The sequence below is a fragment of the Zingiber officinale genome, chromosome 8B (assembly GCF_018446385.1).
Source record: "Zingiber officinale cultivar Zhangliang chromosome 8B, Zo_v1.1, whole genome shotgun sequence".
Taxonomy (NCBI): Eukaryota; Viridiplantae; Streptophyta; class Magnoliopsida; order Zingiberales; family Zingiberaceae; genus Zingiber; species Zingiber officinale.
This window is the reverse complement of record NC_056001.1, coordinates 74,651,726-74,674,255: the sequence shown is the minus strand read 5'-3', so window position 1 is coordinate 74,674,255 and position 22,530 is coordinate 74,651,726. Positions and strand designations below refer to the sequence as shown.

The window sequence follows — 22,530 nt, the reverse complement described above, 5'->3', positions numbered from 1 at the left end:
TTTATATTGTTGGTGTCATCTTATTGGCTATGAAATTATCAATGTCACTGAGATTCAGATTGCATTAGCAAATAAAGATTATGAAATTAAAACTTCACCATGGCATAGTTCACTGAGACATTCATATCTCGAAGCTACACCTAAAAGCTCCCAAGCAATAGTCCCCTAAAAGCTCCCCGGCAATAGCTCCCAGACATTCACTGAGACATTATTATTTTATGATTTTTTAATTGAGAGAAAGAATATGAGAAGAAGCTCTTCAGTTGTAGTTGAGTCTAGAAGAAAGAATATTTAGTGTTTAGACTAATGTGATGGACTATATGTATAATAGAGATGTTGATAGTAGTGGCAAAGATGCGTCGAATTTTGTATCAGAACAGTTGCATAGAAAAACTTTTTGAGTCCTTAGATGAATCAACACAGTAGCAACAGATATTCAGTCCTGCGATAGCAAAATCTCATAATCTTATCAGTTTAGTTGGGAAGAAAGACTGATTACTAGATTCACGTCAGTTTATGATATGATTGTGCATTTCCTTCTCGTAGTTATTAGTTTTCTTTGTCAAGTACTGCAATTAACTTTGGGAACTTTTACAGTAGTTGGGATTTGAAGTTATCACTGGTTGCTATGAAATTTGTCTTCCCAATAAAAGACCTCTGGGAGAATTGTGAATGCTGGCAACTTCAAATATTATAAATGAAGAGTTATTTTTTCTTCAATCTTCGAGATTGCTCCTTATATTGCTTTTGCATATCATTGCAGGAAGCTCGTAGTAAATTTAATGTAGAAACTGATCCTACAAATCAATTAAACATTCCAATTAAACATTTCAATTAAACACTCAGAAATTTCTATTCGAACAGTGTTTAATAATATAAACTAACAAACCAAGTTTGCGTTCAGAATTACAAACATTTAACCATTTATATTACAACATCAACATGACATAACACTAACCAACCAGATGAACTAACAACACAATTAGGATTACGGCTAAGAGAATCAAGTTCACCAACACTGATATCCAAATGAATTTTGGTACATTGATTATTATCGGATTATGTCCACGATAAGCATTCTCTTCACTTTTAATTTTACCAGATGAACTAATATCGGTAGTCACCCACTTTTGCCATCCATGTTGGCCACATCTATAATAGTGTCTTCCAGGATTCTTGGTTGATTTAGAAATGCACACCAATGTTATTTGTCCACAGTCTCTGCATCTTACAGGTTGAGATCTCGTATTATCGATGCTGCTATAACTTGATGATGACATGAAATAACAACCTAATAATTAAATTTTCATTACTTAGATTAAAAAAAAATAGTGTCATTCTTCACAAAAATAAAGCTATAACAGGGCAAATCAATACTGTCTTTCATGTTCTTGTGCTAAGGAATTAAAAATGAAACAAAACAAAGCCTATATGAAAGTTTTTGAAATTTGCAATGTGATTTTTTGTTATTGTAGCAACAGAAATGATACTTGAAGAAAGAAAATAACATGCAGGAAATAACTGAAACAAAGATAATATGCAAGAAATAACTGAAACAAAGATTTGTGTCTCTTCCAATAAATAACATGGAGAATGTAGAGATAATGTTTTTTTTGCTTCTCTTTTAAAAGTATTTGTCATATTAGAACTAAGCCAAGCAAATGCCCATTTGGATTTGCTGCATCGGCTGTTGGTGAAAGAACTCTACTTGAATCTAAAATAACAAAAGCTTTCCATGTACAGTTTATAACTAAAACATTTCAAAAGTCTTTAAAAGCTGGGGGTTATGGCGAGTTCTTGATATGTGCTAATTTTTGTTTGTATGTACAGTCTGGGATTGATCTCACTATTTTCCTACTGCATTATTATGTTATACAAGCAAGTAACAGAAGTTGATGTACATCCAAGATCATCAGCTTCTTTCTACTAATAAAGCAATTTCTTTTGGTTTAGATTGTGCTAAAGGATCGTGGTGTGTTTCCCACCCATAAAGAATAGGAATTCAGGCTTACCAAGTTGCATTAGAATAACATTTAGAATAGCATTGATAGAGAGAGATCGATGACCAATATCAATAGTCAGGCTACACAATGTAAACTTGATTCAACCAAGTACGACATCTTCAAATTCCTGATAGGGGATATATTATATTGCAAGAATCTGAAGAATGTAATCACCATAGAAGATGTGCAAGAGTTATGATGATCAATATGAAACGAATAAAAAAACATGTGGAACATTGTTAGGATTTGTCTCGTCCACGAATTGAAGAAAGAAAAGATGTAGAAGAAGAAGTTGATTACCTCAAAGAGTACTCAAAATCACTGCTCCTTGTTGCTATAACTTATGTGCTTCTTCGAATCCTTTGAATACGCTGAGGGAGACGAGCCTCGCTGAGGGAGAACAGTTGCTGCTTCAGCGAGGGGGAGAAGCGGCTGTGGTGCTTTCGAAGAAGTTAGGGCAGGGGAGGGAGAATAGAAAACGGCAGGGGAGGGAGTTGCTGCTGCTTCAGCGAGGGGGGAGAAGCGGCTGCGGCGCTTTAACAAAAATTAGGGCAAGGGAGGGAGAAGAGAAAATGACAGGGGAGGGAGTTGATGTTGCTTCAGCGAGGGGGGAGAAGCGGCTGCGACGCTTTCAATGAAGTTAGGGCAGGGGAGGGAAAAGAGAAGTTAGGGCAGGGCAGGGGAGGGAGAAGTTACCGTGACGCGAGGGGGGAGAAGAAGTCGCAAGGGGGAGAAGAGAGTTAGGGCACGCGACGAACAGATTGTGGCCCAAGTGGATTTCATTCGCGTCGCGGAGAGAGAAGGCTGAGGTGGAGGTGGCCACGCGGGTTGCCAACAAGGTCGCGAAGAGATGTCGTGGCCAATATCATTTCTCTTTTTAGAAATTTTTCAAGATTTAAACGGAGTCCGTATGATTCGTTTAAAGGGGATGAATTGATGAGACTAAGAGAAAACCTGTTTGAAATATCTTTTAAGTGGGAGTTGATTAATTCCATTAGCATAAGGTTTAATTACAAAACCTAGTTTTTATTTCCTTTTTCCTTATTTTCTCCCGATTCTTTCCTCTTCCCCCAATCTCGCCGACACCTCCTCTCCTCGTCTCCTCCGTGAGCAATCTCCACTAGATCCACCGTCGTCGACGTAGAGAACCACCACCCGAGGGACATCTTGTCAGTACCCTTGGCCTGATCCAGTTATCTGTTGGGAGAGAGATCACCACTGCCTGAGCTGATGCCATCGATCTCATCTCCCTCTTCCTCTCGATCTCACGGTGTCGACCAACCGTTGGACATCATCAGGCTCATCGATTGCCACCCCAATCACTGAGCGTAGTGCCGTCGTGGAGCGTCAGATTATCTGGCATAGCCGCTTCTTCTTTGAGTCACTACCTCTGTGTAAGTTGGTCTTGGGCCAAGAGGGGAACCCAAGCCCTCTCCCGATCCCACCTATATCGTGCCCTAGATCCTTACCACCACCCTATCACCATCGTCGACTGTTGCCCCTTTACCATCTTCGATCCATTGTTGCTCATCATGGGGGGTGCTGCCGCCGGCTATTGTGGGAGACGCCATCACTCTCTCTCCCTCTCACTGATGGATTCGAGCAGAGCAGCAATCATTGCCACTAGAGAGGTCGTTATAGTTGGTACCTCTTCTCTACCTTGTTGCCATCGTTGTTTCTCTACCTCTCGACGAGTAATTGGTTTCTCCTCCAGCAGATATGGGAAAGAAGTAGTGATCCTCTGGTAGAAACCAACTGTAAGGTAACGAATGGATGAATTTCTAATTTAAGGGTACTATTTTGATTGGGGTTAATGTAGATTGAGGTTTGTGAATTGGTTTGGAATGTTTGTAGTTGCTGAATCAGCCATTGTACCTCTGGCCTGTTTCTAGCAGCAGCTTCGCATTAGCTTCGACCATGAATCCCCGACAGCAAGCTTCCCGGCTGAGTCAACATCGAAGTCTCTAGATTTGGGTAAGTTTGGGTGATGGTTTATGGTTGAGTTGATTAAGGATTCAGATGATCCAATTAGGTTTTCTAATTGGATTTGGATTTAGCTTAGCTCTTTGGGCGCGTGATAGGATTTTTAATCTGTATTGTGTTACAGGGTTTTGATTGGAGAAGGGCATGTTGATGTGAGAGTTATTCAAACATGAGCTACATATTAAAGGCGGGTACTTCCTGCTTTATCTCTCTAGTACTTTGACCCTAGTATATGAGCTTTATATTCAGATAGTTGCTACATTTACCTTGACTCTACTCATATTTTTCTTGTGCTTGATGCTTATCCAGTCGATCATTGAGATACTCGTTTCTATATCTATATAGTCTCACGTTGCTATCTATGATATTTAGCAGATACTAGATATCATGATTACTTACTTTAACTACTATTTATTCATGTATCTTATTGAGCATGTGGGCTTCATGTAGCATACCTGATTTTGTTTATATATATATGATGACAGTTGCATTTTATGCATCATGTCATTGCATGCATGCCGACGACCATGTCTACCTTGTAGTTGAGAGGGTCGTTGGCCAGGGCCGCACGCTCGGCCACTCATAGGTAGTGGTTACTGGAGTAGATGCCGCTTGTCTTGTTATGCCCGCACTCACTCACTCAGGGGTAGTGATAGCTAGAGTTACGGGCAGTAAGGACCCCCGTCGCAGACGTAGCTAGTTAGCTACTATGCAACTGTCCTCTCGGCCACTCGAGAGTAGTGATAGCTGGAGTGGTGTACAGTCTATCACTGATCCGGCCTCTCGACCATACAGGGGTCAAGGTGTAGAGGGGTGAGTGGGAGTGACCATCCGTGCATACGCTATTATTACTTATGTTGTTGTTTGTTTACTTATGCAGTTCTCTTGTTATATCCATGTGAAATGCTTATATATGTTGAGTTATATACCTATTATTTATGTTTAGACATTGACTTATTTATTGGTAATATATATATATATATACCTCATATGTTACCCTTGTAGTTATGAACAGTACTGTAGCAGGTATGTACTATTCTTGACCTTACTAGCCTAGGATATGGTTTCAGATATAGACATTTATTATAATATCACTGTAGTATATGCTATTTTTTCCTACAAGACTGTATACTTTTGTATCTCTAGTTCTTTATTATGTTCATGCACTATCTGACTATTACCTGCTAAGTTTTAATACTCACCACCCTGTAAACTGGTTTATTTCGCAAGATAGCAAGTAAAGAATTTTTTTGGAGTCGCTTGGAGATCCTGTCCGCCAGACCTATGCCACATCAAGCGACTTCTATCGTTATTGCTTCCACTCACATTATTGTTTTTTGTACTTGTATTTGTATTATGTACCTTCTGTATGGCTTTCCGGACTAGTGGTGTCCTTTATTTTAGTTATGAACTTGTTGTGTCAAGTTGGGTCGACTCACAGTTAGTTGTATATTTTTTTTATGTTTTGCTTATGTCTTCCGTTGTGTTTTTAGTATAGTCGTGTGAGTTGTTTATTATACAACTATGTTTTTTTGTTCCAACCATGTGGATTGTGTATATAACTGCGTGGTTGTATGTTATATCCAGTCGTGTGGGTTGTTGTTGACTTGTGAGTAGCCTTGGGCAATATATATTGGTTTCATTTGTCACTATTATTGGGGAAGTGTTGTCCGATTTTTGTCAGACAATCTTACCCTCGGGGCATGATAATTTATTGGTATTAGAGCCACAGGTTTATGAGGCATATTTTCTCATGTTGTTAGATTTTCATGATTTGGTTTCTCGATGTGACTTTTCCAATTTTGAGACCAGACAGCGACAAGACATCTCCAAGCTATAGGAGGTATGTTTGTATACTATTATCATACACTTTTATTGGTACATGTCTAGTTATTTATAGCATGTATGACATGTGTTGGGTCAGTCACTATTTAGATTCATCATACTCTTATAGAACCACTGTTTAGGTCCATTAAACCCTACTAGAGAGTAGGGATTACAGTCTCATGGGATTTCTTCTACCATACCACCAGTACTACTAGTTTCTTCTATTACTTGTTAGGTAGTGGATAATATCTGCTAAATATCATGTTGGCTCGATTAGTAGAGTATCGATTTACTCATGTTGATTAGGTCAATAGAGGACCGATTTATCAATGTTGGATTGGTCAGTAGAGAATCGACTTATTCTTGTTGGTTTTATTAGTAGAGGGTTGATTTGCTCTTATTAGTTCGGTTAGTAGGGGACCGACTTACTCCATTTCATGGAGATTCTGATCTTTGGGTTATTTATGTTTAGTTAGATAATATGGAAGACACATTGGAGTACATGACTTGTACAAATGTAAAATGGATTGAATTAGTCGTATACCATTATTGGCTTGACTAGTCTGTAGAGGATCGATGTATCCTATTCCATGGGAACTTTGATCATGGACTATATGTGCCTGGTAGGATAATTTAGAAGGTATACTCAGATAGATGACCCCCACTGATGTGGAAAAGTATAAAGTTAGTTGCTTAATACTTACGTGATACATTCGTTATATGGATGTATAAATTTGAGAGTACATTTAGATATATGATTTGTACTAGTGCGGAAAAGATAAAGGTTGCTGCTTATCCTTTACATGAATAGGCACCACGTGAAGCAAAATGTAGAAGACGACTTATGGGAGTAGAGCATCTCTTGTTGATGATTCTGAGATACTCTAGAGAGATGATATTTCTCTACCTCCTTCTGTATATCTTGTTAGGAGTTCTTGAACCTGAAAAGAAGGAATCGTGGTATAATGATTTATAAGGTGATGGTTAGCCGACTCGCCTAAAGTTATTTCGTGGGAGATCCTGACTCATGGACCGATCGGATATAGGTAGATATCCTCAGTGATACATATAGAATTGTCGTAATGATGCGGAGAATGTGGTGTTAGTTGAATAACACCTATTAAATCTGACCGTTAATGAGGGGAAGTTTTAGATGATGATTTTGAGGAGCAGAGCGATGATCGATAGTGATGTTGGTTGGCTAGTTGTTGATAGTACTCATCTACCCTTGTATGCATTGCTCGTCACTAGAGGGTATTGAACCTCAGGTGGAGAAATCGTAGTATGGTGTGTTGCAAGACAATGGTTAGTCGACTTAACTATCATTGTCTCCATAAGTAGCTCAAGACATTGATCACATGATCATTTACTAAAGGTCTTGAAGTCTATAATTTAGATCAGAGTATTCGATATTTTGTCAACAGTTATCGGCGGATATTCTTCGGGTATGATTATAAGATTTGTGGTGATATTATCTGATGGGTAGACTTTCAATCGGATGCTGAGGGACCCTTTGGACTTTGGATTGTTACTTCTTTACTGTAGATATTTGAGTATCTGAAGGATGAGATTTGACATACTCTTTGGACATTTTTTGATAACATTAGTATAGTTTTTATACTCATATTTGATTGACCGTATCTCTATCATTTGGGGAGTTGTTGATTATCGATCAAGAAGTCAAGGGATATCCCTTGGACTTCAGTAGTCATACATCATAAGTTGGATGATGATATATTTCTACATCTTGATAGTACACCATAATAAGAATTGGTCACTGGAAAATTATCAGGTTTGATTGATGTTGAGGATGATTTGAGATTGATGGATATTGTCGGATATTGTGATATATTGTTTTCTAATGATTTATTGGTGGATATTGTGATATCAGATATTGTGATAGGTTGTTTTCTAATGATCTATTAGAGGATATTTAATTTGATAGTCTATTATTTAGTGTTTGTCGTTGATGGTGATATGGGAAGTAGTATATCTGTGATATATTTCTGATCCGAGGTGGATCACAAGCATCATCTTCGCATAGTTCTGGAGATGTTTCGATGGGAACATCTTTATGCGGAGTTCAGTAGTGTGCATTTCGATTGTCTTTTGTGGAATTTTTGGGACATATTGTCTTTAGTAGGGGTATATTAGTGGATCCACAAAAGATAGAAGTTGTCACCAATTGGGAGTAGTTGAAGTCTGTATAAGAAACTCCCAGCTTCCTTGGTCTGGTTGGATATTACTGAGATTGGTTAAGCGTTTCTCCAGCGTTGTTATGTCATTGACTTGACTGTCTAGGAAGGGTGTGGAATTTTCCTGGACATATGCTTTTGAGACCAGTTTTAGGTGTTGAAACGAAGACTAATAACTGCACTCGTCCTAGTTTTACCTTCTAATGTAAACAGATTTGTACTCTTCATGGAAGTCTCGTACTAGGGGTTAGGTGCACGGTTGAGTAGTCCATATTCTTCTCAACAACTGAAAGATCATGAGAAAAATTATCTGATTCATGATTTGAGATTAGCAGCCATTATTTTCGCGCTGAAAATGTGGAGACATCATTTATACGAGATTCATTATTACTATAGGAGTTTGTGTGTGTTCTTTAGTCACATTCGGTCCGGGAGGAGATACTCCAAGACGCATCTAGATTTACGATACAGCCGGGTGGTACCTGAAGCATAGAGACTTGAAATGTTCCTGTTGGTAGAACGATAAGAAGAAAGACATCGCGGATATTGTAGCTTAATGTCTAATATGTCAGAAAGTGGAGACTGAACATCAAAGACTAGTAGGATTGTTCTAGTAGATTCAGATACTGGAATGGAAATGGGAGTTTGTTATGATGAACTTTGTTGTGGGATTACCTGGGACTTATAGAGGATATGTTGCGATATTGGGTAACCGTTGATTGATTGACTAATTTACTCCTTTTCTATCGATCTGTAGGATGAATTCTTTGAATCGATTAGCAGGGTTTATACTGTAAAGAAATCGCCGGACTTTATGGTATATCTATGAGTATTGTATCAGATTGAGATCCATGATTCACCTCATGTTTCTGACAAATTTTGTAGCAGATCGTGAGTATAGAGTTTTGTTGTAGTAGAGGTTTTCACCCTCAGACAGATGGACAGTCGGAGCACATTATATGGACGTTAGAGGTTTGCTGATAGTGTGTGTTATGGATTTTGGAGGTAGTTGATTTACCCACAGTTGGATAGATAAAAGTATGGGAGTAGCGGAAGCAGGGTGAACTCATAGCCCACAAAGTCATCCTTTGCGGTCGAAGATTAGTATATGAGTGTGCTACTTAGTTGTTAACCTTGCATGAGGAGCCATGAGTTTAGCAGTAAATTTGGGAACCAAATTTTTATTAGTGGGGAAGAATGTAAAATACAACACTCAAATAATAATTAAATAATAAGGATTATGGGAGAAATAACCTTATTGAATTTTTTAGAAATTTTTAGAAATTTTTCAGGATTTAAACGGAGTCTGTATGATTCGTTTAAAGGGGATGAATTGATGAGACTAAGAGAAAGTCTGTTTGAAATATTCTTTAAGTGGGAGTTGATTAATTCCATTAGCATAAGGTTTAATTAAAAAACCAAGGTTTTATTTCCTTTTTCCTTATTTTCTCCCGATTCTTTCTTCTTCCCCCAATCTCGCCGACACCTCCTCTCCTCATCTCCTCCGCGAGCAATCTCCACTAGATCCACCATCGTCGATGTCGAGAACCGCCACCAGAGGGACATCTTGTCAGTACCCTTGGCCTGATCCAGTCATCTACTGGGAGAGAGATCACCACTACCCAAGACGATGCCATCGATCTCATCTCCCTCTTCCTCTCGATCTCACGGCGCCAACCGACCGTTGGACATCGTCAGCCTCGTCGATTGCCACCCCGATCACTGAGCACAGTGCCATCATGGAGCGTCAGATTATCTGGCACAACCGCTTCTTCTCTGAGTCACTGCCTCTGTGTAAGTTGGTCTTCGGCCAAGAGGGGAACCCGAGCCCTCTCCCGATCCCACCTATATATCGTTCCCTAGATCGTTACCACCACTGTATCACCATCGTCGGTCATTGCCCCTTTACCATCTTCGATCCATTGTTGCTCGTTGTGCGGGGTGCTTCCACCGGCTATTGTGGGAGACGCCATCACTCTCTCTCCCTCTCACTGATGGATTCGAGCAGAGCAGCAATCATTGCGACTAAAGAGGTCGCTGCAGTTGGTACCTCTTCTCCACCTCGTTGCCACTGTTGTTTCTCTACCTCTCGTCGAGTAATTGGTTTCTCCTCCGGCAGAGATAGGAAAGAAGCAGTGAGCCTTTGGCAAAAACCAACTGTAAGGTAATGAATTGATGAATTTGGAATTTATGGGTACAGTTTCGATTGGGATTAATGTAGATTGAGGTTTGTGAATTGGTTTGGATAGTTTGTAGTTGCTGAATCAGCCATTATAGCTCTAGCCTGTTTCTAGCAGCAGCTTCGCATTAGCTTCGACCATGAATCCCGGCTGAGTCAACATTGAAGTCTCTGGATTTGGGTAAGTTTGGGTGATGGTTTATGGTTGAGTTGATTAAGGATTCAGATGATCTAATTAGGGTTTCTAATTGGATTTGGATTTAGCTTAGCTCTTTGGGTGCGTGATAGGATTTCTAATATGTATTGTGTTACAAGGTTTTGATTGGAAAAGGGCATGTTGATGTGAGAGTTATTCAAACATGAGCTACATATTAAAGGCGGGTACTTCTTGCTTTATCTCTATAGTACTTTGACCCTAGTGCATGAGCTTTATATTCAGATAGTTATTGCATTTACCTTGACTCTACTCATATTTTTCTTGTGCTTGATGCCTATCCAGTCGATCTTTGAGCTACTCGTTTCTATATCTATATAGTCTCACGTTGCTATCTATGATATTTAGCAGATACTAGATACCATGCTTACTTGCTTTAACTACTGTTTATTCATGTATATTATTGAGCATGCGGGCTTCATGTAGCATACCTGATTTTGTTTATATATATATGATGACTGTTGCATTTTACGCATCATGTCATTGCATGCATGCCGACGACGATGTCTCCCTTATGGTTGAGAGGGTCGTTGGCTAGGGCCGCACGCTCGACCACTCATGGGTAGTAGTAGCTGGAGCAGATGTCGCTTGTCCTATCGTGCCCCCACTCGCTCATTCAGGGGTAGTGATAGCTAGAGTTGTGGGAAGCAAGAACCCCCCATTGCAGACGTAGCTAGTTAGCTACTATGCAACTATCCCCTCGGTCACTCGAGAGTAGTGGTAGCTAGAGTGGTGTACAGTTTGTCACTGACCCGACCTCTCGACCATACAGGGGTATGATGCAGAGGGGTGAGCAGGAGTGACCATCCGTGCATACGCTGTTATTACTTATGCTACTGTTTGTTTACTTATGCAGTTCTCTTGTTATATCCATGTGAAATGCTTATGTATGTTGAGTTATATACCTATTGTTTGTGTTTAGATACTGGCTTATTTATTGGTAATGTATATATATACCTCACATGTTACCCTTGTAGTTATGAACAGTACTGTAGCAGGTCTGTACTATTCCTGACCTTACTAGCCTAGGATATGGTTTCAAGTATGGACATTTATTATGATTGAAGGTGCTGGAATTCTGTTCTGTTTAAATTTCCCTGTACAAAAATTATACAAGTACAGAACTTTTTCTAGCAACCCGCATGTTCAATCAGACATGTGTTTGATCAAGCATGCAAGTTTTTGATGGATCAAAGCACATCTTAATCGAAGTACAAGATCACTGGCCTCTTGTGTTGGTATTCAAAATCGATACAAAGAAAACCAAACTAATTACGCAGTAGAATTAAAGAACTAGTTGTACCTTTTCTTTGTAGCTAAAGACCTCTTGATCTTCTGCCGTATTTCTCTCCTCTTCTTGGATGGCGTGTGGGCGACGATCTACCAAGACAACATCACCCTCCTTCTCTTCTCGGTTTCCAAACCGCCGGCTACAAAAGGAGGCTCTAGGAGGGGCACCTTCTAATCTTCTTCCTTCTCTTCTTCTTCCTCTTCTTCCCCTTCTTCAAGCCGCCACCCAACAAGGAGTAGAGGGGGCACCGACCCTTAGCAAGGTGGAGGAGACCACCGGCCCTAGGTAAGGAGGAAGGGGTGCTGACCCTTGGTGGAGGTGGTGTCGGCCCTAGGTGAAGAGGAGGTGGCGCTGACCACAAGCAAGGGAGAAGGGAATTGTGGAAAATTAGGTTTTATGTGACACAACCTACTCCTTTTATAACCTTTGCCATTGGTTACAAAGAAAGAAAAATTACAGAATTCTGTTTAGAAAAATCTCCCTTTCTATAACCAAGTTAAAACCAACCAAGTTAAGTCAAGCCAAGTTAAACCAAACCAAGTTAAACCAAACCAAGTTAAGCCATTATGAGCTCCTCAAGGGGACATCATCAACCTAAATAATTAGGACACAGATGCCTTCTATAATCAACAACACACCATATAAATAGTACTATTTTCCAACTCATCGGGCTTCTTGATTTAATAAATAAATCTCACCCATTGATAAATTAAAGAAATAAATACTAAGTATATGTGCTTGTTATTATATAGGGATTAAGAGGGCGCACATCCATAATAACAGAGGTTCTGTTCTTTTATGTAGTCAGTACAAATCGAACAACCTCAAATGGTCCTGCTCAATACACACATAGTGTACTAGTGTAATTTTATAATCAAGATAGACTAATACCAAATTACACTACAACCGTTCAATGATTTGTCCCAATCCATCTTGGTTGTGAGCTACTATTTATAATTTATAAGGAACCAATAACATGATCTTCTGTGTGGCACCACACATCATGTTGTCTACAATATAAATTAAATAGATAATTGCATCGACATACATATAAATATAAAATGCAGACATTTGACCAAAGTGATTCTCATTTCAAAATATTTCAAAACAGATGTTCATACAAAAGCTAGACTTATAGTATACATCCCAACAATGATATCACTATAATATCTACTATTTTTTCCTACGAGACTGTATACCTTTGTATCTCTAGTTCTTTATTATGTTCATGCATTATCTGTCTATTACCTGCTAAGTCTTAGTACTCACCACCACGTAAACTGGCTTATTTTGCCAGATAGCAAGTAAAGGAATTCTTTGGAGTCGCCTGGAGATCCTGTCCGCTAGTCCCATGTCACATCGAGCGACTTCTATCGTTATTGCTTCCACTCGCATTATTGGTTTTGTACTTGTATTTGTATTATGTACCTTCTGTATGCCTTCCGGACTTGTAGAGTCCTTTATTTTGGTTATGAACTTGTTGTGTCAAGTCGGGTCGACTCACAGTTAGTTTTATATTTTTTTTATGTTTTACTTATGTCTTTCGCTGTGTATTTAGTACAGCTGTATGGGTTGCTTACTATACAACTGCGTGGTTATGTTCTTTTTGTTCCATCTGTGTGGGTTGTGTATATAACTGCGTGGTTGTATTTTATATCCAGCCGTGTGGGATGTTGTTGGCTTGTGAGTAGCCTTGGGCAATGTATACTGGTTTCATTTGTTGCTGCTACAGGGGAGGTGCTGTCCGATTTTCGTCGAACAACCTTACTCTTGGGGCGTGACATTAATTCTCGTAATGTTTGGATAGGAAATTATCATAAGGAAAATTCTATCATTTCCTGACTTAAGTGAACAAGGGTGCGCAGGGTTTGAAACATCAGGATCTGAATGGGCGGAATGCATACCAGACTATATTCATTATTAGGTATAAATTACTAGACTTTATAATTGATTTTTTTTCATTCACCAAATTGTCAGCTTTGATATGACAAACATGGGAACCATTCAAGTCTTGAATTTGAAATAGTCAAGACTTGTTGGTTAATCTTGATTAAGACTGAAGTTCATGTTCAAATTATAAGCTTCACCTCTGTTGTATTAATTGTTGTTGTACCACACTGGTGTATCGATGATGGTAGGGAAAAACTCAAGGAGGCTGGATAATGTTGTTACTTCTATGCATAATGATTGTTAAATAAATCTAGAAGCCTAAATTAGGTCCTTAGAAACTTTTCTAATTTTGTGGGTAAACAAACATATATTTCTCCAAAAAATGATAGCAGGTAGACAGCACCAACTAAGGAGTTTTTGTTTGTTTGTTTATTTATTTTAAGCCTCGTGTACTGTTTATCATGTGTTCATATATTTTGTGTCATTTTATTTTGCAGGTTCTGTGGTTTCTGAGTGCTACGGAGAGACTGATTTTAAGTAGGTTTTGTTCAGAAGGTAGGAAATGGTGAGATTTTTTATTTTGTACATCTAGTCTAATTTTTTTGTATTTATCATCTTATTTTTACGGTATTTTTTGGGTGAGTTTGTTTTAAGATTTAGATGAGATTTGGTTATAGATAAGGAAAGATCATGCAGTTACTCAGGGGCAATTTATAGAGGACAACAGTGACAAAAAAAACACATTCATTATATAATAGCAATACTCAATGCAAGTCAAAGTAACATTTTCTTGCATGCATCACAAAGCTGATAGAGTTGCATCTCCTTTAATTTATCACTACAAGAAAAAGCCTCATAGACATCGGTGGAACAACAACAGTTTTAAGCAAAAACCGATGTCTTTGTGTATTTTACACCGGTTTTTCCAAAAATCGGTGTCCATAAGCGCAGATTTTCGCTCATAGACATCGGTTTTTTAGCCGATGTCTATGAGCGCCTTTTTTTTTGTTAATAGACATCGGTTTTAACAGCGGTTTTTAAAACCTGATGTTAATGAACAAAAAAAAAATAATTTAATTTTTCCACCAGCCAAAATTTATAACACTTCACAAAGTTCCCTCCAAACCTAAACCAATATCGCGCCCCTTCTCTCAGCCTAAACCTAAACCTAAACCTCCGACCATCTCTCTTAGCCTCATCTCCCTCTTCCCTTTCCTGGATCTCTTCCCCTTCCTGGATCGACGCCCCTTAGGATCAAAACCATCTGCTTCGATCCTAAGCAAAATCGCAGTATAAATCGTTCCATTCTGCCTCCTCGTCCGATCCTCTCTTCCTCCTCCTCCTCCTTCCTCTCTTCGCTCTTCCCGGCTAAGGTAGGGGCCGACAAGATCCGAACAGCTAGAGGACGCCCACGACCACCATGGCACGGTTGGTCGGCAACATGAGGGAATCCGAAGGAAGAGAGAACAACACCGAGATCTCTGATCTTGTGTAAAGGGGTCTCCTTCTTCTGAAGCAGAGAGATCGAGTGCAGTACAAGAATAACGAAGTATGTCTGCCTGTTAAAACCCTAAAATTGCAGGCATAAAGGCTCTCCGTGCTTCATTTTCTCCTTCTCGGCCTCTTCGCTCGCTGGGTACACGGTCAAAACCTCTCGTTTCCTCTTTTCATTCTTCTTAATCGTCTGATTGCTAAAGGTTGAGGATGGGGTTTGGGGTTAACCTCTCTATAAAGCGCCGAAGCCTTTTCTTTTCCCCCGACTTTCTCCTTCTCGCGACTTCGGACTTCACGCGACCGAGACCGGCGATTTCTTCTTCTCTCGGTGGCGCCGGCGAAGAGCGGACCTTGGAGCGTTGAGAGGAAGAGAGGTTAGTTACAGCCGAACCTTCTTTCTCCCCGATCCCTTCCTCCCTTCTCTGATCTCGGTGAACAACGGCGACGGATCTCGATCGGTGGATTTCGCCGGCTGTCGGGAGGGAACCAAGGGCATCGGCGTTGGATCAGGCCAGCATCGATTGTTTGGAGGAGGTAACAACCATTGTTCCTTCCCGATCTCTGTCCCTGTTCGTCGGCAAGAACAAGTCGTTGCCCTAACTTCGATCTTGGAGGTAAGGGTTTGGTTTTGGTTGTGAATTCGAACCTTGATCCTTTCTAGTGTTGATTCAGGTGGTTCTTTCTGGGAAGCAGAGACTGGTATTTTGGTCCCGGCCACCACAGCTCTGTTGGATCGATCTCTTCTTCGTATCAGTGATCGTCTCCGGTGATTGAAGGGTGCAGAGGTAATGAGGTCGATCTGTTGTTGTTGTTAACAGGTTGTTTTGATGACTTCTTGTTATTCTTTCTTCTTGATCCGGCTAGTGAAGATGCACTATGTAATGTTCTGTTTGTAGGGGATTGAGGTACGGTTTAGTTCTTGTTCCTTACCCTTGTGCGATCATTAGTTGCAGTAGATGTTACCTAATGAATCCTGTGTGTTTTGAGCTGGATCCACGGCAGAGTCAATAAGAATTTGTTTGTTCTGGTGTTGGAGGTTAAGGGTATGATGTGTTACTAGTTAACAAGGATAAGAGTTGTTATATTGGGTAATTGAATGTTGTAAATAAAGATTAACCTGAATCTGAAATGGTTTCAGTGACATTTAGGTTTCATGTTAGGTGATTATGGAAGATTGTAACCTTGAAGATCTAATGGGAATTTAGATATTGGATGGTTTAGGTTAGAATATAAATTTAATATGGTTATGTTAAAAGAAGGGAGTCGTACCTATGGTTAGCGTTTCTTTTGTATGTTCATTTCCTCCAGGTTTTTGTAATTTAATTTCCACCCTCTAGGGTTTTTTTTTAATTCAGTTTTCGATGCCTAATTCCACCCTGCTTCTTTCTGACATACATTTACACATTGTTTCAGAGGATGCGATGTGCTTATTTTAGATACTGGATTGGGAAGTGCAGAGAATCAAGCAAGGGTCAAGGAGTTGCTTCATGTGGAGGAATCAAAACTAGAGGAGGATGAGGGTAAGTGTTTTTACTCATAATATTATTTTAGTTTCTGTTCAGATCAGTTGGCACTCGATTCTGTGCTTTAGGAAATACCACTCCAGCAGTGAGATGGGTTCGAGATGATAAATATGATTGCATCCGATTAAAGCATTGCAAGGTGAGCTATATTCACTGTGTATCCCCCCTTCAGAGTACATATGTATCTGTATAGTAATTAATTTCAATATAGGCACATCAAATTACCTTAATTGTTTCTGGACATAGACTTAATCCTTTGGATTACTTTATTTTAATTGGTAGAGTATTTGCCACTACCTTTCTATTATTCATTCTTTTGCTTTGCAGGTTGTGACAAAAATTGATTGGCATCGGAAAGGAGACTATTTCACTACTGTCGTTCCTAGTGATATCCTAATTATGAATTTTAGTTGTACTTATTTTTAGTCATTCCTAGTGCCTATTTTATATCTCAGTTTTGTTTCTTTCTTTTTTCTAATACACACTGACAAATTGGAAATATATAAAAATCATGACATTATACCTAGTTACCTAGCCTTTGAGGCTGGAATCAGGATGAAACCTAAAGTGCCCTGAAAAGTTTAGGCATACCAAATTCTCTCAGTTTAATGACAGAGGTCAGTTGTGTTGCAAACTTTGTTGTTTTCCTTGTTTTTCATTTACCGCGTCTAGATTAAGAAACTATGGCTTTCTAACTCAAATAAAAATTGCAATTCCTGCCTATCTTAGACCTAACATTAACTTATTAATTGAACAGGTGTTTTAGATTGTAAATTTCATCCGAGGCAGCCATGGCTATTCACAGCTGGAGCAGATTCTGTCATTAAACTGTATTGCCACTAATGATAGATTCTCCAGGAAACTTTGAAGAATCTCCTCGAGTCAAGATACGTGAGTACTTGCTGATCCTACATGACTACGGTAGCAAGTTCATGTTCTTTGCTTGATAATTTATTCTTTTTTGACCAATTCATTTCCGCAAACCCCTTACCTGTAAGCACCAACTAGTATCCTTATTGTCAAGAATTAATTTTATCAACGACTTATAAGTTTGGTATGCATATTTCTTATGATGTTGAACCTTGACTTTGAGACACATGATGGCTTTGTTTTATTTTTTTTGTTGAATTTTCTATCCTGTAAGTTTCAACTCCACTAGTATCATGTTTCCATAGATGATGCTGTCTTAGATGTTGGAGTCGTGACTCATTCTTTATACTGATGTTTCTGTGTGGAATTTTCCCAGTTGTCCTGTTCATTGTTTGATGTTTCTGTGTGTGTTGTAGCAGAATTTGGTTGTAGCTTCTGCAAGCTTTCTTCACTTTCTTCCCTCCACTATCTGTTAACAAGTTTGATCTTTACAATTCAGTTATAAGAACAAACAATATGACCAAAGGTTGATAGCTTTGCTTCATCCTTTTTACATTTTAGTATGTGGATGAAAGCAAATATGTACTGATGTACCTAAATGGATTTACAAAAATATCTTTGAAATGTTTTGTCATACAGATATGGCATCTAGTATAATTTTTCCAACTTGATTGTTGCATTATCATATAATGAGATTAGGTGCACAGCTTGCAGTCAGTTTATTGTTTTTGCTAAAGATCATTGCTAGTAGGCCGACAAAAGACAGGTCTAAAATGAAGCCTAAGAAAACATGCTTAAGATGATATTTTAAGATTTTCTAAACATTGGATCGTTGCGGAAGGTTGTGATTGGCACGACATGTAAAATACCGGGAAAAAAAAAATATAGGGAATATTAATAAATGAATTTTCCGGAATTTTTGGATACTTTTCGGGAATTTTTCGGAGCTCGTACGGACGAGTTAACGGGGATAAAAATGGGGCCCGGAAAAGCCTGTTTAGGCTACCCCATTTTAGCGAGGAATTGTTTCTTTTATAAATTCCTTATTCCTTTTCCTTTTCCTTTTAAATTTCTTTTTCTTTTTATTTTTCCCCTGCGCCGTTTCTGTGTTTTCTCCCTCGCGCACCCGAGCAGCCGCCCGAGCTCTCTCCCTTTGCCCTAACCGCCGACGCCCCTCCTCACTGCCTCTGTGACGCCCGACCGTCAGCCCTAGCCACCGTCGACCACCCTGAGCCCTAGCACCGGCCGATTCTCTGGACCGAGCAGTGCCGGCCAGCCGCTCCTCAGCCCTAGTCTCTGCCCTAGTTTCTGCCGCCGACGAGGTGAAGCCGACGCCGACCCCAATCGTCGGAAACCTACTCTCTCACTGTGGAGTTGCTCACCGTCACCACAGCCGGCAGGCGGCCGCCCCCTTTGCCCTGGTCTCTGCCGTGGGATTCCAAGTGCCGAGACTTCTCTGCCCTAGATTGCCATTTCACAGAGCAACGCTGGCACACCACAGGTCGCCTTCCTTCTACTCTAGTTGAATTCCTTCCTTCTGTGGCCTAACCCCGAGATTTACTGCCGGTTCCTTCTTCATCCATCAGTTGCCGGCAGAGAGACAAAGAGGGGACTCCAAATTAGGGTTTGCTTTGTTGCGGATTTGCTTGGTTCCAGCATCAACAGTAGGTTGGTTGCTATGGAAAGTTGCTGTTGGAGATCACCACTTCCTCCTACTTGATTCGGTTGACTTGAGGTAAGGTGTAGGGCATTTTATATATGCTTTAGAATATGGTTTTGATTCGATTGTTTAGATGGATGAATATGAGTAGGTTTGGGTTGTGTATATTGATTAGGGTTTTACCCTAATCTTAGGGTTAGGGAGTTGAAATTTAACCCTAATTAACCGTTGGATTTAATTTAGGTAGATTGAGATTGATGGGTTAGAGTTTATCTCTAAATTTATATTTAGGATTTATTTAGCTATTTATTGTATTCTAGCTAAATAAAAGTAAATGTATTTGTTTACACAGGGCTCTGATTCGAGACGAGTATCTCGGAGTTGGATTGGATCTTTCTATTTTCGGAGGCGGGTACTTTGACTTATGTCTTTTGATATGCATGATAATATGTTTAACATATAACAGTAATTGTGTTACCTGTTTATTTCGGTTGGTCACTACATGATTAGTACATGTTGTTTGTTTATTTATTCTGCACTACATATTATCTACCTGATCACATATGCCTTAGGTAGTGACCTAACCACATGCTCTGTTATATTCTGGATCTAGGGTTTATTTGATACCCTCTTCGATTTGTGTGCCTTCTATTTGATACGTCTTCTTGTGGTACACACTTTGTATCTATTTATATGGATCATGCCATGTTATTCATGAGATTGCCATGTTCAGTATCATGCATCATGATTGCATGCTGTGCGATTGTCGGCTCTACTTTGGTTGAGCTCATCGCCAGTTACATGTACTGCACACATCACCCATGGATTTGTATATCAGGCTGGTGTGTGGCGGTTCTGTTGTTTGGCTCCGTTGGTCAGGCGACTCAGCGTGGTAGCCGGCAGTCAGTTCCGCTCTGTTTGGCTCCGTTGGCATTTAGGGTAGCAGCGTGGTAGCCGGCAGATGTTTGGCTCCGTTGGTCGAGACTCAGCGTGGGGCAGAGATATCCTCCCGTCATCTGTACCGGGAGATGAGAGCATTGAGCTCCCCCATTTATGATTTGGGGTCACAGGACAGGAGTACTCCGACAGCATCCCGTTTACTCTGTCATTGCACAGGAGCATTGATTTCAGAGTATGGGGTTGACATATGCATTTATTGCATTTTTATTTGCTTGTGATTGCTGCACTTATATGCTGCATTTGTTTGGATGCATTGATTGACATGCATACAGGATTATGACTCACTCGGTCTGACGACCTGTTACCTTTATACTTTGATCCGGTCAGTACAGTTATCTTCTGATTTCATTTCAGTTGCATTTATCCTCCTCATATTATGATTAGTGTTGTCTGTTCTTTGTTTTATTATGCATATCAGTTGTACCTGCTGAGTGTTGGACTCACCCCGCCTCCATTGTTGATATATTTTCAGGTTGAGGCTGTCCGGAGCAGTTCCAGTCGCTGGCCCCCCCATCTGCACGTAGAGCTAGTTCTCTACTAGGTTGTTATTTGCTTTATTTTGGTTTTTCTTCCATCGGACTATGTTTTAGTTTTGTTTTGGATTTTATTTATGGATATTGTACGGATTGTTACCGTTTGATGGTCTTTTGGATGGTTTGGTTTTTATTCTACTATATGCCTGCCTGGACGGCAGAAGAGGTGAGTTCGTTGGATTTGAGCTTTACGAGTGTAGTGGAGTAGGGTGGATTTCGAGTCAGAGTCCTACTATTATTGATTACTATTATTAACTGCGTGGTTGTGACAGCCAGAGGCTGAATATCTTTATAAACTGCGTGGTGTTTGTTTTTATTTATTGTTATCATTCCAGCCGCCTGTGGCTGATGTATATGTGATATGTAGAAAGTTTCATATTGTCCGCCGTACAGGGAAGATGCTGCCGAAATTTCTTCGGACAGAGACTCCTCTGGGGCGTGACACGACAAGTGTTCTAAAATGAAGCCAAAGAAAATGGGGGAGAAAATAAGGTTTGGCTTGAGGAATTTATGCAATAAAGCAGTTTTATATTTGATTCCTTCTTTAATTATATTGCGTGTGTTCCTAAGCTGCAACCTATTAATAATTTTAGTTTTATAATGTTCTTTGCCACTACCTTTTTATTATTCATTCTTTTGCTTTGCAGGTTGTGACAAAAATTGATTGGCATCGGAAAGGAGACTATTTCACTATTGTCGTTCCTAGTGATATCCTAATTATGAATTTTAGTTGTACTTATTTTTAGTCATTCCTAGTGCCTATTTTATTCCTAGTCACCTTATTTCAATGACAAGAACAAGGGTTCTCATGGCCAATATGTGTTTATTAATGGGATTTTCAATGTCTTGCTTACCACGCTAATCCTACTTCTGATTGGATTTGCAGCTTCAAGATATCAAACTCTACACCTTCTATATGGAGCTAGATTTGCAAAAGCCATATCCAACTCGAGGAAGTGACTTATTGACATGGGAGGTAGGTGTACCTCTTTAGTTCCGCTTTTACCCTATAAAGATTCATTTGTGTGCTCTTAACATATCTATTCCTACAACGTTGTTATCTAGGATTAGCATTTATTTTGTTAAATGTGATTTATGCACCTATAATTATTCTGGTGAAGTTAGCATTCTATTAAACTAGATTATAACCTTTGCAGAGAACTTATTGGTAACCAAGGACTTTGTGAAGATAGCAAATTTTGGCCTTGCTCGTGAAGTTCATTCGAAGCCACCATTCACAGAATAGGTTTCAACACGCTGGTAAGCATGTTTATGACAAGCACTTGTGATCTTATATTTTTTATTTGATACATGTACACATTTGTTTTAGTTATTTGACATATGGTGGATTTATGTGCTTTTACAGTTTACAAATCTCAAGTACTCCAGAGTTGAAATTGATGAAGTGCAGTTCGAGTGGGCTGAATGCATGCTAGATTACATTTGAAGTGCGGTTCTACCTTGATGTGTTAAAAGAATGTTCTACCTTGATTTTGATATCTATTAGCTAGCTTTTGATGTAAAAAGAATGTCTGGGTATTTTATGGATATTGTTGTAAGAAGATTATTTATATAATTTGTGAATATTTGTGTATTTTATGGATATTATTGAATGAAGAATATTTGTACAATTTGTGAATATTTGTGTTTTTTTTTGTTATTATCGGTTTTAAAATCAAATCTGTGCTGTTAAAAAATATACATATTACATCGGTTTTCCACCGATGTAAAACCGGTGTTATAAAGTAATATTACATCGGTCATTTACCGCTGCCAAAACTGGTGTTATTAACATACAATATTACATCGGTTTTACACCGTTGATGAAACGGTGTCGTTAAGTGATACTACACCGGTTAATAACCGATTCGAAAACCGGTGTCGTTAAGTGATACTACACCGGTTTTA

The 22,530-nt window shown here is 39.4% G+C and overlaps 1 long non-coding RNA gene across 6 annotated transcripts; it reads left to right on the top strand.

Annotated features, from left to right (window-relative positions):
- Positions 1-14,894: 14,894 nt before the first annotated feature.
- LOC122017455 lies at positions 14,895-22,046 on the top strand. 6 transcript variants are annotated; one of them, XR_006121356.1, is made up of 10 exons: positions 14,895-15,218; positions 15,317-15,610; positions 15,749-15,861; positions 16,490-16,596; positions 16,668-16,738; positions 16,927-17,216; positions 17,357-17,490; positions 21,509-21,598; positions 21,780-21,882; positions 21,989-22,046. It is a non-coding gene; the product is annotated as an uncharacterized LOC122017455 (long non-coding RNA). The 6 variants fall into 6 exon arrangements; XR_006121355.1 differs by having other exon boundaries at positions 15,280-15,610; XR_006121353.1 differs by having other exon boundaries at positions 14,895-15,450.
- Positions 22,047-22,530: the final 484 nt, after the last annotated feature.